At 42.9% G+C, this 18,039-nt stretch overlaps 1 protein-coding gene across 3 annotated transcripts in view; it reads right to left on the minus strand.

Moving 5' to 3' along the window:
- The window catches only part of SHANK2 (SH3 and multiple ankyrin repeat domains 2), a 315,788-nt gene extending 298,428 nt beyond the window's left edge, over nt 1–17,360 (minus strand). Inside the window, exons 1-3 of one of the 3 annotated variants that reach the window (XM_065065546.1) lie at nt 17,248–17,360; nt 16,813–17,058; nt 8,133–8,307 (exon numbers count right to left, since the gene is read on the minus strand). The gene's annotated coding sequence lies outside the window, so the exon portion shown is untranslated. The remainder of the gene's footprint in view (nt 1–8,132; nt 8,308–16,812; nt 17,059–17,247) is intronic. The other 2 variants (XM_065065547.1, XM_065065548.1) reach the window with 2 other exon arrangements.
- Nucleotides 17,361–18,039: the final 679 nt, after the last annotated feature.

The following is an 18,039-nucleotide window of genomic DNA, read 5'->3' on the forward strand; positions in this document are numbered from 1 at the left end:
AGATGGAGTAATGAAAAGGAGAGACCTGTGCAAGGAGAGCCAGCCCGCTCAGAAATCCAGTTCATTTGCAACACATTTAGGTTGGTGTAAGAGGAAAGGATTGCTAGTAATTGGAGGGGTTGGGTTAAAAATTTGGTTAAGGAAAACATTTGCCATCATCAGAAGAAATAAATTGATTTATATCATGCTAGCGATATCTAAAGGAAACAGAAACGCAAGATAAAATGCAGCAATGTATTCCAAATTACTTGACCAACCTGTCATGGAAGATTAAACTCTTCTTACTAAAAATACTGTGACAGCCACGTCAATAATAAAGAAAACATGTGTGTTAATTTAAAATTTTGTGAAGGTTTAGCAAGTGGATCGCCACGCATAGAACAAGCTACAAAGGTTAAGAGCTGCTGCCACGCCATCTCAAGAAATGAATCAGGCCTAATTAACCTGACTGCACACAGTTGCTTCATGGCGAAAATTACAAGAAAAACAAACAAGAAAAAGTGAAAAGTACACACAACTTAAAAATTATGCATGTTGCTTGTCAAAGTACAAGTTGTTCAGCTTATCCCAGATCACCGGGGAGAGGTTTTTCTCATTCCATTAAGACAGGACAGGGGAAGATGCTCTTTAAATGAGCAGATTTCAGGAGCACCCCTGAAGAGATTTGCCTCCCCAAATGCAATCGCTCGATCCCACAGGATCTGGGATGTAGTTTCCTAATCCAGCCTTGGATTTGCTTGTGAAATGTGATAAACTGGGGGGCAACCAGGTGAGAAAATTAAACCCCAAGAAAACACAAGCCTCATAACTTACTCTGAGCACAGTTTACAATGAAGGAGACTTACCAGCCTAAGTAGGTGTAGCAAGTAACAAAACATTCCAGTAAATTTTCTGAGCTGGGATTATCTCCATATACATTGGAGAGTATTCAACAAGATTAGACTCATTTTATATTACAACACATGCTTATGTGCTTTAACACAGCAGATACGTGGAGCAGAGGCAGATCTCGGGTAGCTGTACCAACAATACATTGTCTTCTAAATGAATAGTTTTACTCTAGGATAGGATTCTCTTCTTTCCCTTATAAATACAAACAATGAAACTGGAAGCAAAACAAACAGGAGAATACAAAAGCTTTCCACAACTTACAAATTCCTAAGTCTTTGCACATTTTGGATAGCCAAACGCAATCAATGCGTCGAGATCACAATCTCTGTTCAAAACAACCAGGTATTATATCAATTTGGAGCCTCATTAGCAACCCACTATCCCCAGGGAAGTCACCATTCCCAGGCAAACACATATTCTCTGACAAAGGGAAGGGAGAGAGGGGAATAAACCTGACAGATGGAGACAAATCTCAGCGGAGGTCTCAAGTTAGACAAATAAAACCCATGCCAATCAACCAAGTTATGCAACGCTTATTTACTTTTGCTGAAAATACACTGAAATTTTCATGACAAAATAACTGCAGCAGGAAAAGAAACTCCCATATATGATGACTTGGTCCATTTATTATCAAAGTATCGAATTTAAGGGCTGCTGACTTGTGTTCTGGGGACAAGCCAAAAATATTGTCCTTTCTCTGAATCAGCACAGAGATATTTTGCACATTAGTGGAATTTCATTTATTTGTACCAACAAAGCATCGAAGCCACGGAGATAAAATCCTCGCTCGTGTAATACATTGCATATATTGCAATAATTGCAGTTACACCAGGCACCAATCTGTTTATTGCTTGGATTTTCCAGTAAGGATCTATTGCACAGAACATCAGCTACTCTTTATTTCCACAGGGGATTTATTCGGCACTGTATTCAGGGTCTTCAATTTTTACAAATTTGGATCCTAGAAGGTAGCAAGTGTAAATACAATTGAAAAAAACACACAAATTTTTCCCTTACTTTCAAATATGGGTCATGCTGCTTTTTGCCATGTGTTTCTTCCACTCACAGCTTGTTCCCTTCCCTGGTTTTATCCACCTATACACAGGTTAATTAGTCTTGTCCATGTGACCTAGTTTTGTTATCCACAAATTTGTTTGTTTAACCCCATAAATACTGTGAAATAATACTAAGAAAATTTATCCCCCAAAAATAAGATATTGAAAAGGTCATATATACCTATGAAAAGACACTCAGCTACAACAGATCACTAAACCAGCTCTACAAATACGTAAATTGCTATACGGGGAACTGACCTTCCATGCAGAAAAAATAAATGTTAATATGCCCCAAAGCAGTATATGTAGCCTGTTAACTGAATTCAAATATTCATATACACAGGGTAATTGTAAGAACTGTTTGAGTGATCTTTACTCTGAGAAACAGAGTATTTTGACTAAAATGCAATCTCAGACAGAAACAATGCTTCCCTTCCTCCCCCAAAAATGCAAGGTGTATGTTTGTCAGGAATTAAGCAAAGTTAATGCTGCACAGTGTCATCCTGACCTAAGCTACAATTCCAAGGTGCACCACGGACTTGAGAAACAAAGGAAAAGAAAAGCATTTGGAACACTGAATAGCATATTTGTGCATGTCATATACAAAAATACCCATTTGCTGAAAGATGTATATGGTTTCCATTAAGTAATTCTTTAATCTATAGATGGGCGAGTGTGTTTTTCTGGATACTTGGAAGAAATAAGTAAAAGCAGGGAGCACAAAAAAAGCTGTAAAAGCTTTGGGTAAGAAAATGGCAGATTGACTATGAAATTGATAAAAATGAAGTGACATGGGCAAAACCAGCTCCACACATACAGCACTGGAAATTGAGCTAATTACTGCCATTCAAGTATTTTGCAAGTGTCTGGTTTATGTGCTGCATTCACAAGAGTAACTAGAATATTTGGAAAGAAATAAAAAACAAGATAAAAAATATGAAGTCACTTTAGAACTATGTGAAACGCAGGTCCTGGCTCTATTTGTTCCCTGTCTTCCTCTCAAGTCTTGAAAGGGCTAGGGTAGAACTAGAACAGACACAGAAAGTTAGCCAGGAAAATAAATATATAGAACAGCTAGCATGTACATAAGAAAAAAATAATGTATTACAACTTTTTAAGCTTGAGAAAGTTAAGTGAAAGGTATGTACCATTATAAGTGCCTGGAGAAAGCAAACAGAGCACCTACTACCTGCTCTAATGAAAGAAGTAAGAAACAGCAAGTCAGTCTCACAAGCCCAAAACACATCATGATGCTGAGGAACTCACTGCCACTGGATCACAGAACCATGGAATGGTTTGGGTTGGAAGAGACCTCCAAAATCATCCAGTGCCACCCCTGCCATGAGCAGGGACATCTTCACCAGCTCAGGTTGTCAGAGCCCCGTCCAGCCTGGCCTGGGATGTCTCCAGGGATGGTTCATCCACCACCTCTCTGGCCAACCTGGGCCAGGCTCTCACCACCCTCAGGGCCAACAATTTCTTCCTTGTGTCCAACATGAATCTCCCTCCTTTAGTTTAAAACCATCACCCTACAAACCCACTTGCCACAGCCCAATTTGGCCAGACTTTGCATTGCAAGTCTTCTCTGTGTCTCTCCATCCACCTCCCACCTCCACTTCTCCTTCCTCACCAGCAGTGCAATGGGGTGGATGTCATCTACACAGCATTGCAACTCCAACAAGTCATGCATAATATCAATAAGAAAATATAATGATATATTATAAAATAATCAATCATACACAAATAAAGAAAATAATATGGCATTGAACATAAATTTCACAAGACACTTGAATGGGAACTATAGGCATCAAAATTATAACTACTTGGTTATTAGTAAGAAACAGAAAAGTGAATAAATGGTGTTGAGGGGAAACAATAAAGACTACATTTACAGCAGTATTTTTCAGATAAATCTTCAGAGGACAAATTACATCAGTATCTTGCATGCCTCATTCTTAACAATAAATGCAAACACAATAGTAAGCAACCCGAATTATGTATCATCACTAACAGAATCAGTTGTTAATGACCTATTAGCATCATAATTAGCAAATTGGATATTTATGCTCATTATCTATCATTCAATTTGCAAACAATATTTTGAATAGCTTAAAACACAACGTTATCAGGAAGAGTCCGACCTAAAATGTAACATTTTCAATTAAGAGGTTACTGAGTTTCCCCATAACGCACTAAGGTTTACCTTGGAGCTCCTCGGTGCTTTGAAAACCTGCTATCCATCAAGACATTGTTTCAGAAAGACAGAAGGTAAAAATACCAGATTCCCTTCTCCCCAAATAAAGCACAATTCTGAAGCATTTTCCAACAACCACCATGCTAGCAATGCTTTGTTGCCAGCGCTCACCAGGTTTCATTAGGACACCAAGCAGAAAACTGCAAGGCTGAAGTCCATACATTCCCCGGTTCAATGGTATTTAGACACAGTGATCTGGGTTTAACCCAGTCCTACCCAGCTAGCCTTACTGGAAATCTCTTTGCATTGCTCCAGGAAGACTCTTAGCCTTATCAGAAGCTTTGTCTTGGAAGCCACACGTTACAAAGCCCATACAGTACAACATCCACTGTGCAAAAGGTACTTTTGAAACATGGTTCTTTTCAACCTTTTCAAGAAACTGAAAACAACTGTTCTTAGGCCACTGGACTCTTTTCTCTTTACAGAAAGATAAGTATTTTACAAAGGAGAGACCACCTTAATTACATCATTTAGGAGACCACCCTGAACAGTCCTCGGGGCAACATGTTCCATCATGACCTAAGAAACCATGACAACCTTTGCAATGGAAGAGAAGTACATGGGAAGGTAATTTCAAGCCTTCCAGTGAGTTTTATGCCTTGCCAGAAGTGACAATACCCACAGTCTCTCCATCTACCCCAAGCAGCTCCAGCCAGGGAACACTGACATCCTGGTGGCATTTACCCAAATAAACAACTCATGACAGCACCTAGAATATTTCTTGACTAGTTTAACGACTCTTCTGAAAGCATTGTAACTCCCACTGGGAATTTGCCACACTCCATCCTTTTTAAAAAAGCCTGAATTAAGGTGTGTCCCCATTATCAGCCAGCCCATTAATGAAATTATCTATGTCCAGAAACCAGAGGAGGAATTATTAATAATACCAGACCATCAGCTCTCCCTGGTTTTGTAGCCGGTCCATACTGGGGACATCCCGACTCTGGAACGGATGCTGGGGCAACATGTTCTATAAATGCTTTATACTAATGAACAAGTTTGGTCTTCCTCATATGCACAGGTAAACCAATGAAGAAACTTTGGACAATCAATCAACTGACTCTCATCAGCAGAAAAAAAACCTAGTGTGTAACATTCAGTCAATAAGTTTCTTCAGGAAAAATAAATTCAGTCACACTTTCTGAGATGCTTATGCTATTTTCAAGCAAGCTCTTAGCTGACCATTTCATGCAGATCAAGTATCAGGCAAATTAAAAGTCAAACAGGCATCAAGAAGGTGTTTAGTGACTTCTCTGCCCTTAAGCAAGATAAAATAGACCCAGGTACATCGCGGCAAGTATCTCTTGTTCTTACAAGTGTTCAGAGACTTTACAAGTTCCCTAGGAAGTCTGAAATTAAAATAAGCATTAACCAAATAACCCTTACGGACATAGAGCACAGTGTGTCATGCACTGCACCAGCCTCTCAGACTTTCCCATGGCACAAATATCAAGTATACAACAGAGCCAAGAAGAAAAAACATACAAAACGGTTATTTTCCTGCAGCCAATATTCATGGTTACCTAATAAACTCACTTCAATGGTCACATGCCATTTTTTTTTTTCTAACTGCATGGTAGTGTTCAGGTATTTCACACAAACTTATTAATTCATTTTGAAAGAGCATTAGCATGGTTTGAGCTGACAAAATCACGCCTGTAGTTTATTACGGCAGGATTGTGTACAGCGATTACTTTCTCCAGTTCTATTGCTGTTTTGTTTGGAGGTTTTTTTACACTACACTCATGCCAGACAGCTTTCAAGGCAAACCCAATGTTCTCTGTGCTACATAACATGATGAAATGCCACCTGTTCAACACCTCTGGGTGCTACTGAGTTTTATTTTCTTGTTGGTTTGCATCTCTGATTCTATAATATATACTGGCATATAAATAAAGGTCTAGAAAACACATAATTTAATTCACTTTTCGGGTCACCAGCTGAATAGATACCTTTCAGAGACAATATATGTTTTTATGTATGATGTTTCTCGCTCCAGAAACTTTCCAAAATACTATAATTTACAGTTATTTACTGAGATATGACAATAGAATTAACTGTTTACCCACCAAAAAGAAAAAAAATCCCAAGTTTCCAAACTGCAAAGCTAAAGCTGCCATCTAATTCAAGCTGTTAACATTTTAAAATTAAAAACAAAAAAAAAAATAGAGATTAAAAAGTAGTTTTCAAAGTGGCAGTTGACAGAACCTCCTGAAATACGATTTGGCTGTAGCCAAATGCAAAGAGGGCAAAAAATAAGAACAAAACATTTTGCAACAACATTGTGGAGCAAGGCTTGGGCTAATGATTACACAGATATACAACATCAGTTACAAAAAGGCCATTAATAAGACCATACTTCATGGGACCATTTTAGTCTTAGTCTAGTTGAGATATAAGGACCTCAGCACAATGTCATTTTCTGTTTAGCTTAAAAATTACAGAATCTGGGGTATCAATAAATATGAATATAATGAATACACTACTACACATGACATTTTTACTACTCAATATTTGTTCTTGGAGTTTTTACACCTTCTTTGTGAATCTAAAGTCTCGCATGAGGAAAGTTGCATAGTAATCCTCAAAGTTTTAATCCAGCTTTGTTGCCACAAGAGAAAGTCATGCTGAATAGGTAGATTACCACAGGAGAGGAAATTTCAAGGCAATATGTAAGTTTTCAGCTGAACTTTAAAAAAGGCTCCTGTTTCCCCCTTCTGCCTTCAAAATATATGGAAGGTTTTTATCTCTGTAGTTTTTTAAGAATGAAGATCACGTCCTCAATAGATGGGAAGGCAGAAAAGCCATCACACACCAAAATGCTGTTGTGTGTAGACATTTGGGGTTCAGAATATAATCCACTGGAAAGCAAAGAAAGTGATACCCTACGATCCAACCCCATGGGATACAAACCACTGCACTGACACATGGGAGGCATCACTATTTTGGGGAGAAAACCGAAGAAAACAGTGTTATTGGGATATCATAGGAAGGGGAACAGGAGAAGTGTAAAAAAAGCAAAATACTACCTTGCAATAAATTTTGTAGTATGGATCTTTTAGAAACCGTGACATATTTTCTTCCATGTGGCATTTAAAGGCTGCTTCACAATGCCTGCTCTTTACATTAACAATTGCAATTTTGAAGTCAGCTCTGGGGTGGCATAAAAACCCCAAAATCTGCCTTCGGCAGAGCTGCTGACACCAGCTGAGCATCTCAAAGTATGTAAAACAAACCCTTTCATTCCTCACATGGTTTTCACGGGTTTTGAAGGCTAACAATTTCACATTGCTTTATTCTGCACGTTCAGTTTACAGGTGACTGACAAGGTAAGTGGCATTCGGAGCGATACAAAAACATGACTGTAAAAGCGCAAAGGCCAGAGGAAAAACCAGAACTTGTCAAAAGCGAAGTTCTCCCGTGATAACGTCTTCAAATATTTGTCTGGGGATAATGTTTGCTATCAGGTAAACACCACACTGATGGCAAGGTGATGCACACTTTTCTGGTTCATGCAGCATTTAAAAACAAAAGGCATGTTTTTCTTCTGTAATGCTTTTTCAACAGGTAGAAAAATGGTAAGTTCAGTTTTGCAAGTGATGCTAGTGGTATTTGCAAAGATAGCACTTCAACAAGAAGTAAGCTGGTGGATATTAGAGGACAAACCAAAGATGGTTTGTAGCAACTATCAGCAGCAGAGGGAGTCATAAAAAACCTCAAAATTAAGGTCAGATTGCAGGAGGAGAGGGATGGCTGCGTCTGTCACCAGCTCTTGTCCCTCACACAGATGTAACTACATGGAGGATGAAAGTGGTGGGATCTTGGACTCAGAGCCAAGGGAAAGAAAAGAGAAAACAAAACCAGCATCCGTGGGTGTGAGACAACTTCAGTGGAATGAAAGGCCCTGAGGGTTATTTATATTTAGTGCTGACCTTGAGATGGCTCTTCCCACCCATGAGAAGCCTCTCTCCTTGCTGCAGGACCTCACCTTGTGTCCTGGTTGCTCCGATGGCTGGTGCTCATGAAGACAAGGAGCCTGTCCTTCCTGTCCTGCCGGACTTGGGCTGTCCGATGGGGAGCGGATGGATCACAGCGGATGTCACAGGGCTGAAAGCCAGAAAAGGGAAAAGCATTAAATTTCTGTGGGCTGTCGACTTCCCAAGCAGGTTTGAGGCTCATTTTAGAGAGATGTTGGCAGTGGAGCAGCAAGCCTTCCACCTGGAAGCTCCTCAGATCCTCCCCTCTTAAGCCATGGAGTCACCGGAGCACAAAAGCAGATTTTTATGAGATTCAGGAGCCATGGTGGCCATCCTGGCCAAACAACCACCACTTTGAGCTCGGGTGAAAGAGAGAAACTCACCCTGGGAGAGATGGTTGAGCCACCTGGAAAGAAGGGACCTCCAGAAGGACCCTTCTCTAGTCACCACTGAAGGCACTTAAACCACTGAACTTCGGTGAAATGAAACCAACCACCCTTAAATAATGTATTTTAAAGCAGTAAAGCCCTGTAAGCCATCCAGTGCAGGCCACAATTTTGCCAATTTTACCGAAAAGGTGTCTCTCTGCTTGACTCCTCATCTAGATCCTTCCTCACAGCTGACACATCTTGCTGATCCTAATACGAATTATAGGGTTATAAACTGCAATTGCCTGCAGCAGACAGGCAGACTAAGCCTTGTCTACCAAAGACCACTGCCATTTCATTTTAAAATTTTCAACTTTTCAACAGTTTATCAGTACATGACAAGAGAGGGGCAATGACTAAACTGAACCAGGTTTTGGGTACACGTTAACTTCTGTTGCACCCACAGAAATTCCAGCTTCTATGGGTTAATATGAGACATTCTTACTGAAAAATACATAAATCAAGGCTGAAGTTAAAAAATTGGCCAGCAGTAACATTTCTTTTCATTATTCCTAGGAAGTGACAATGGGTAACAAAGGACACATGACTACCAGTAGTAGGAAAGAGTATCATGTTCTTGCTTATGTTTTTCAGGCTATAATATGCTTCAGAAAATCCTATCAATATTTCCTGGAGAAGACAGAAATTGTGCAGTCCACTGCACTGATGGCAGGATCATTCAGTAACACATAATAACAAAACTAATAACAATATACAACACCAAAGTCACATCCAATGAGAATATTGTCTAATTGGATAGATATCATTTAAGAGAGACACAATGTTTAAACAGCTACAATCATTTATAGCATACTTAAAAATCTGTTTGTAGAAATAATGGTGATAGATATATATACATGCTAGACTAAATTAAGGGGCCAATTTACTGAGCTTTCTACAGCAATGGCAAGATATAAGGGGAAGCTAATTGGAAAGCAGCTGGTCTAAAAGAGCTCGTGGAAGATTTCCACAGGTCACTTACCTGCCAGCTTAAAATTTACTCCTACTACTCACATCAAAGCTGTAAGAACGTGTCCTGGGAATAACCTGGAGGCTGGTAAGCAGCACAAGTTTTATTAAACTCCATTTTTCATCAGATCGGGGCTTTTGAAAGCCCCTCTCTGAAGATGAGGAGAATGGTACCGGCTGGTACCCAATTCCTGCTCCTGGAGTGGCAGTGGGACGTGATTTGGGTTTCATATTCATAAGGGGTATGATATAGTGGAAGAACTCAGTGCACTCTCTTTGATTAACTGAAAAAACATCTCCATGTGTCACAGCAGTCAATAAAACATTCGCAAATAGTAGGGAAACGGGAAAATGTCAATACACACCAATTTCAACCAAAATGTGACTGTTTACTGAAATGCAACATTGTTTCCAGTGACATGCTTTATTTACAATCACTCTCACTGGAAAAGCTGCTTTCAAAATATACATATGAGGAACGCCAACGTAATTTACTAACTGCACATCACTATTTCTGCCGCCACCCTCCTTTTAGAAAAGGTTGATGGCATCTGAGCACAGACTTGTCTCATTACAAAAGCATCTTTCCATACCCAGAAAAGTCTTAGCTCAAATTCTTTAATTATAAACCTAATTATAGCCTACATTTTGGTTAAAAGCTAGATTGGAGCAGGTGTGTAACACACTGTCAGTGACACCTTAAGCTATTAGAATGACTGGTCCAGCTTTCTCATTAAAAAAATTATGAGAGGAGACACTCAAAACACTTCCCAACTCGAAGACTTCTACACTTAAATCAACATCATAGACTTGCAGCTGCAGAATTGACTTATCTGCAACTTTTACACTTTAATGAAGAAACTGAACACTGGTTCAATCAGAAATGCAGAAAGTCAAAGGGTATATAAGACATAAAGCCAAAATTTTACACATCTTAAGGACTGGGAAACAGCGAAACTAGTTTTCACCAGCAACAGAGATTCTTGTACCAGCAAGATTCAACACATGGCATTTTATGGACTTTTTCTATCACTTCTATTGTTACCTTTTCCACTGATTGTTTTTACCAATATGTCCCACATTAAAGTCAGCAAACACTTTCTCCCTGGTTACAATTAACCTAATGCATCACCTTAACCATGATAGACTTCACCCTTGGTCATTTCTCTCCATCTCTACTTGTTTAATATCTATCAACTTTGTTCATTTTTCTCACTTTTTCCCCCCTCATTACTCTGGCTTGGCTTCATTCCAGCTGGTACAACCCATCAATGGCCATTGACTGTTGTAAGTAACCCAGAAACAGATCTCCCCACCCAAGACTTAATAATGTGAAATTACGATTGACAGAAGTCACCATCTATTCAAGATACAAAACCTCTTCTTGCAATCCCAGGTAAAAGTCACCACAGTGGCACGGTGGGATGATTTAAAATATTTATATTGCAGTGTTAACACAAATTAAAGGAGGAGTATGTTGATAATCAGAATAAGGGCTGCTGAACATATTCTCTGTTATACTCTGGTCACTGAACTTTAAATTTAAAGCTTAAACTGCTGCTTTCACAGCTTCACAGACTCAGTGTCGAACATAAAAATACCGGTTAAGTGTTTTGCTGAGGTTCACTTTCAAAATTTGCTCAGACAGAGTAAATATCCTCTGTTTGTAATTGAAAGGATGTTAGTCCCAGAACTGTATTTCCATAACAACTGCATCTTCATTACAATTCCTCAATTTTGTCAAGTACTCGCTTTGCTGATATTTTGTCAGTAAAGTTTAATTAAACAAAAAACACACGTGCACTATGAGTCTGAAATTGCAATGATGAACCGGTGTACGTGGCTAAGTATAACGGTGTTACCAAAGCCTATATCCAAAGACAGGAATGAAAAGGTTTCAGTCAATTACATATAACAACCTCTTCTTTCTGAAAGTGCAATAACATTTCAGAAGAACGACACCACAGGTCCTGAACATTACAGCTTTTCTAGTAAACAAAATAAGCTAGAGATTGTTTACATGGCTTAATTCCCTGCACTCTCATTATGATGTGTTTTGCCTGCTCACCCCAGGATCCCAGAGGGAGGGAATGGGCACAATTTGGGTCTCAGGGAACCCAGGCTCCATCCCAACAGCAGTCTGGTCACTGCTGCTCTGTTTTGGGAAGGGAGCTGTGCCGTGCCACCTGGCCTTGGGGACAGAGAATAGCCACTGGCCTATTTTATTTAATGGTAAAGGCACAGTCTCTGGTGCCTCCAAGAAGGTGTTAGCACATCGCTTATTGTATCATTCAGCAAAACCTCATTAAGCATCCTGCTGCTTAGCCGTGCACAGCGATGCAGACCCTTGCAGGACGCTCACACTGTGCTGTGATAGGACAAGGAGTCATGGTTTTAAACTAAAAGAGAGGAGGTTCAGACTAGACACAAGAAATTGTTGCCCTGAGGGTGGTGAGAGCCTGGACCAGGTTGGCCAGAGAGGTGGTGGATGAACCATCCCTGGAGACATCCCAGGCCAGGCTGGACGGGGCTCTGAGCACTCTGAGCTGGTGAAGGTGTCCCTGCTCATGGCAGGGGGGGCACTGGGGGAGCTGGGAACGTCCCTTCAACCTAAACTATTCTATGATATGTTAAAACCAACCCCTACACACAAGAAGAATTAACGCTCAAGAGCGAACACAGGCACGTCGCTCTCCCGTGGTTCTTTCCATCAAAGCAGCCTAGCTGGTTTGCAAAAACTTAGCTTAAAAAACAGGGTTTGTTTGGGTTTCTTTAAGTAAGCGATCATATACCATTTACTTCTAATACAGAAATTTATTAGAAACAATGTTGAGTATAAAATACAGCTACCAGCTCTCAGCCATCAGACAGAACCTTACGCTAAATGCATCATCGCAAAGAAAATCAAAATGCTTTTTCAAACATAATTTGAACTTAAACCTGATCCACAGTTTGCCTTACGTTTTACCTCACCATTCAGAAGTGGGTCTTTATTTGTATCAACAGAAAGGCTGCACACTGTTTCCCCTTCCTTCCTGAAAAGCCACGTTAAAACTGCTGTATTCAATTATCACTATATTGAATCGTCACTAACAGTGGTGCTTTCTGTTTGTTCCTAAAGGGACCAGAATGTGCATTTCTGACCCTGCAGTGCACTCCAGCAGCACACAGTGCTTGCAGTGCTGCTGATAATCCCATTTCCAAAGACTGTGAGCGCCTGCAGGCAGGGACAGCCCTTATAGACTGTGGCATCTGATCCAAAGTAACCCTGTGCTGGCTTAGGGACTCCCTGGCTTGCAGACAGCCCATTAAAACAAGACCTGAATTCTGGGCAAACACACATCAAGGGCTCATTTCAGATCCTAGGGGTTTTAACATGAATTAAATCTCATCTGCTTATTCTTAAAGATAGAACAGCCATGTCTAATACACATACTCAGCATCTCCGAGATGTCAGTGATGATCATCTCCACGACCCAGCGAGAACCCGGGCATTTTTATTCTCAGTATCTCCAACATACAGTAAAAGCACTTGTGTCAACTGCTGGCAAAGCGCCTGTGCTGTATCCTTGTCAACTGATTGCTCCATCCAGAGACTCACAGCCTGATCTTTCAGTCCATACACAAAGCTCTGTGCTGGGGAAACCAAAATCCAGGGTATGCTATGCTGCTGCTCTACCTACAACAACATTATTTTCTCCTGGTTTCCCCTTATTCCTCTAAATCTGCAGGTTCCCCTCCACAGTTATAGGTACTTTCCCTGAAATTTCTGGAACATGTTAGATGCTGTGTTCATAAATTATCATGATGAGATCAGTGCTGGCAAGGTGAGCGTAAGTATACACCATGCTACGCTTGATCATTTCTAAATAAAAAAGTAATGAAGCTTTTTGTTGAAGCATGAAGATGGAAGAAAGAAACTGGTTAGGAAAAACAACACCATATTTTTAAAATCTTCTTCCTTCCTGGCTGAACTGAAGAACGCAGAAAGTAAATAGCAGTGCTGAAAGTAGTTTATCTCTTCAGAATTCTGGGTTTGAGAATTCCAGGTGCTACTTCTCAGGCAAGCTGGAAAATTAGATTCCGAAAAACACTGATTTTAGCATGACAGGGTTTTTCTGAAGTTAACGACATGCAAATCATTATGCATGTATTTACATTTTTGATTAGGACAAGACTGAGAAGTTAGAAAACAGAGCAATGATCCTCCTGGAGGTTTCAGCAAAGACGTTTCAGATATACAAGAGACAGGAATAACTACCACAGAATAAATAAGCAAAGGTCAAAAAAAATGTATTAGCAGGCCGAAGACAAATAACTTGTCTCTACTGTCCTTATCAAAGAGTTCACATTATCTAGGGTGAGTACTTTTTTAATTAACAGAAAACTAGTTTGATGGGAAGATCTACGTCACACCGGGGCTCTAAGGGGCTTCTCCAGAAACTCACAGTTCTGTTACACAGCAAATGCTCACCAAAACCCTCCCAACATAGCAGTCTGACCTCAGAAGCAGTGAAATCGAAGTCTGCCAATGAAACTTTAGAAAGAAATTTGATCGAGCCATTGGAGTCTCTTGCATAATTCACTTTGTCTTCTTTGGATGGCTCATGGCTGATGTGGAGAAGGAGCACCATGCCTCCCAGCATCCCAGGTACCCTGTGGACACCTTACCTGAGCCACGTCCCAAACGGCAAAGCCACAGGACCACAGTGTGAGGAGAAGCACTATTTCCAAGAAGCAAACTACTCAGAAAATGCTGTGGCCACCAGCTTTGAGCAGCCCCCAGTAAGAAAGAGCCAGAGCTGGTTTTGAATGGGGCATCTAAGAAGTAACCCAGGGGTTACAGCATCTGCAAAGTTTGGAAGCTGAAGGAAAACTGAAAGCTTGAATAACCTCAGCCAAGAGACAAAGAAGCACAGGTTGAGGGTGGACAGAGAAAAGAGAGAGAAAAGCTGGGATGGAAGCAGGGGAAAATCAACCTGAAGAAATCAAAAATTAATTTTTTCTGGACCTAACAGCAGGAGAAAGGCTGAGAGCTGCAGGATAAAACAGAGGCTGTCAGAAGAGCTACTCAGAGTCAATGCAAAGCATCTGGCCCTGACTCTCAGCTGTATCTTCATGGGCTTTTATTCCTAGCTTAAAGCAAAACACCTGGAAAAGGTGCACAGGAATAATGCTGCATTGGGCCAGTCTTCAAGCCTGGTGACCTAAATTCAGGTGCTACTCGTTTCAACTTAATTCTTCTAAGGCCTCAGACCAGCTGTAATTAGAAAAGAAACACCAAAGCTGCAGCATAGTTTGGAACTGTTGCAGCAAATTATTGCAAATGCCTTGGTGGTGCTAATAGCTCAGATATACAAGATCATACTGGCCATCAAAGCTGGGACTGGGGAAAATGTTGCCCCTATTCAGCAAAGGGGTCCTTTTGAGGCCAGTTTGCCTCCTCCTAACAAGACTGGGAGTGCATCTCTCAACTGGGATGCTGCCACTGCAAGGAAATGAGCACTGACAACAGCTCTGTTTCCCTACACGCTGTTTGCGGTTGAGCTCTCATTTGATTTCTGGAGGATTAACATATTTAGCCTAACTAGAGCCCTCAGATTTTTAATATAGAGAATACAGGCAAAGTTAATGTCCTGTGACATCCAGGACAGCTGGGACTTCAGTGTCTTGGAGTTATGAAATGCACATAGGTGTTGGTTTAAAGCTCACTGTGTTTCAGGGATGCTGAGGACCTGGTAGCTTCCATACCCAAGCCTGCAAACTCTTACAGTGGTGCTGCAAGAGGAACATGAAACTAGAAGGATGATGTTTTCTTATTGCTTCTCATCCTTCACGATCACGGGCAATTAGGCAACCACAAGGCAAATTCAGACAGGTCCACAGGAAATCTAATCCACTCACCAACACACACAACAGGTTTTAAAATAACGTTCTGTCCCGATAACATAACATACCATAACAAACATAAACACCTAAAGACACAGCTAGAGACCTCGGAAAGAAAGTGCGAAAGATTAAAAGTACTACCAATTATAATCTCTAGCCTGAAGTACTTCTTCAAATAAAACACACAAAGGAAAGGTGCAAAAAGGCCTACCACTAATTATATATTTATCCACAGGAGAGATGAGGTACTGTAAAACCTACATTAAAGTCTCGCACTGCTGAATTGCATTTCATCCTACTTACCTTCCAAGACTTTCATTATTTTAACGCGTTATTGTAGGTTTAATATAAGCAAAGAAGAGCTATGCTGTTTCACAGTGAAGTCACAACCTTGATCCACAAATAGCTTTAAACAAAGATAGCATTTGTTTTTGAGGACTTTTTGCTCCTGCCAGAGACTCCCTTCAACAAGGCAGGTTATTCTGAGAGGAGTTAAACAGAGCCAAGAGCATAGGAAAGGAGAAAAGGAAGAGCTAAAAAGGAAAGGACACAAAAACTTTCAGAAGGATCAACTCACAGGTGTGTTCAGTTACTGGCAGGGAGGTTTAGTGACTTCTCCTGTGTTAAAGGCCAGGCCTGCTTGCACAGGTGTTCCCACTGATCATGCCAACAGCTCACCTGCAGCTGACTGCATTTCCCACTTGCTTTGTACTACTCCTGGAACGCTCCGAAATCGCTTTTCCACTATTCATACTCTGAATCCTTCCCTGCCGCTCCTTCGCCTGCTGATCGCAGTCGCACAGAGAGCACAAGGGAAGGTTACTCTGCTTCCAACCAGCATCCAGCATTCCCTACTTCTTTGCTTATTTCTGCCCTCCAGCCCCTGCTTATCTATACAAAAACTCAGGATGCACTTGTACGCCCACCCTCTACGCGACCCCCCCACTCTACGAGAGCCGGGTCCAGCGGGTACCAGCCTGTACCCGGGTCTGTCCAGCCCCCCCCGCTCCGTCCCTCTCGCAGCCACGCACCCCCTCACCCCCCCAAACAGCCCCAAACGTGCCGCCTCACCACCCCATCCCCCGCGGGCAGGACGGCGCCTTCCAGCCCATCCCCATCCCCTCCCCGGGGCTCGGACCGCGCTGCCCGCCCCGCCGGGGTAACAAAACTCAAGGGGGCGATGGAGACCCCCGCGCAGGCAGATCAACCTCCCGAGTTTCCAAGGGGTTCCCCCTCCGACCCCCGCGCAAGCGGAGCCGATTGCCCCCCCATACGGGGTACAAACAGTCCCCCAAACTGGCACAGCGATACCCAACCCCCGGCATTCCCCCCGCCCCGGGGGTTCCTACCTGCGGCGGGACGGGGCGGTGGGCACCGCGCTGCCCTCCCCCGGCTGCTACCGCTGCCGCCCGGATTCGGCGGGGCCGCGTTTCCCGGGGTGGATGGGGGGGGTGGCCGGGCCGGGGAGCCGCCCCCCGCGCTCAGACAGGCAGTGCCCGGGCCGGCCCCCCCCGCTCCGCCGTCGGTGCTGCCGGTGCCGCCGCCCCGTTTACCGGCTGCTGCCGCGGCGCCGTGTCCGCCGCTGGGCGCGGAACCTGCGGAAACAACAAGGCGAGGGTCGCGCCGCCGGCGCTTTCGAGGGGGCTGGGTCAGTCCCCAGAGCCCGGGGGGGTGTCCGGTGGCTCCGCCAACGCCACTCTCTGCATCCTCAATTGTCTTGGGTTTGATTTTTTGAACCTTGCCCCCCCCTCCCCGCCCTCTCCTCTGACCCTCACGGGTCCCACCGCTGATAAGCCGATCGGTTCGTCCAGCGCATCCTCCTGCTCGGAGCTGCTCGGAGCTTCCCGCGTTGCAGGCAGGGGGGGCTGCACCCCTGATGGGGCTCTGCCCGGAAACCCGGGTTGCGGAACCACATAACAGCAAACTCTGCAGCTGGGAGGGATGAATATCCCAACCGACGTGAGAAGTCAGAAACTTCTACTGGCACATTCAGAGAGGAATGGGAGGTGTCAGGCTCAGCACAGGGGGGGGGGGTCCAAGCGTGGGGGGTGGGCGCAGGGACCACAAATCTCAGGTTGGGGGAAGATCCTGGGTGGAGATGTGGACACAGATGCAGTGGAGAGCACACAGGCAATGCATGGGACCTGCTGATCTCATGCACTCCAGCTGCTGCTGTTTCTCCACATCTTAGAATTATAGAGTCATAAAACAGTTTGGGTTGAAGGGACCTTCAGACTCCCCCAATGCCCCCCCTGCCATGAGCAGGGACATCTTCACCAGCTCAGGTTGCTCAGAGCCCCGTCCAGCCTGGCCTGGGATGTCTCCAGGGATGGTACATCCACCACCTCTCTGGCCAACCTGGGCCAGGGTTTTGCCCACCTCATTGTAAAAAATTTCTTCCTCGTGTCCAGCTTTCCCAAACATCACACATGTGCATCCAGGAGGGCAGCTACAGCTCGACGGGTAACCCCAAACGCAGGTTGTCATGGCACTTTGGTGAACACTCATTTCCAAGCAGGGTCACTGCCGAGCCACTGAAAGGATTTGGAAACGTGAGAACCAGAGCTTGAGTTCTT

Source organism: Columba livia, chromosome 5, assembly GCF_036013475.1.
Source record: "Columba livia isolate bColLiv1 breed racing homer chromosome 5, bColLiv1.pat.W.v2, whole genome shotgun sequence".
In the NCBI taxonomy this organism is placed as follows: Eukaryota; Metazoa; Chordata; class Aves; order Columbiformes; family Columbidae; genus Columba; species Columba livia.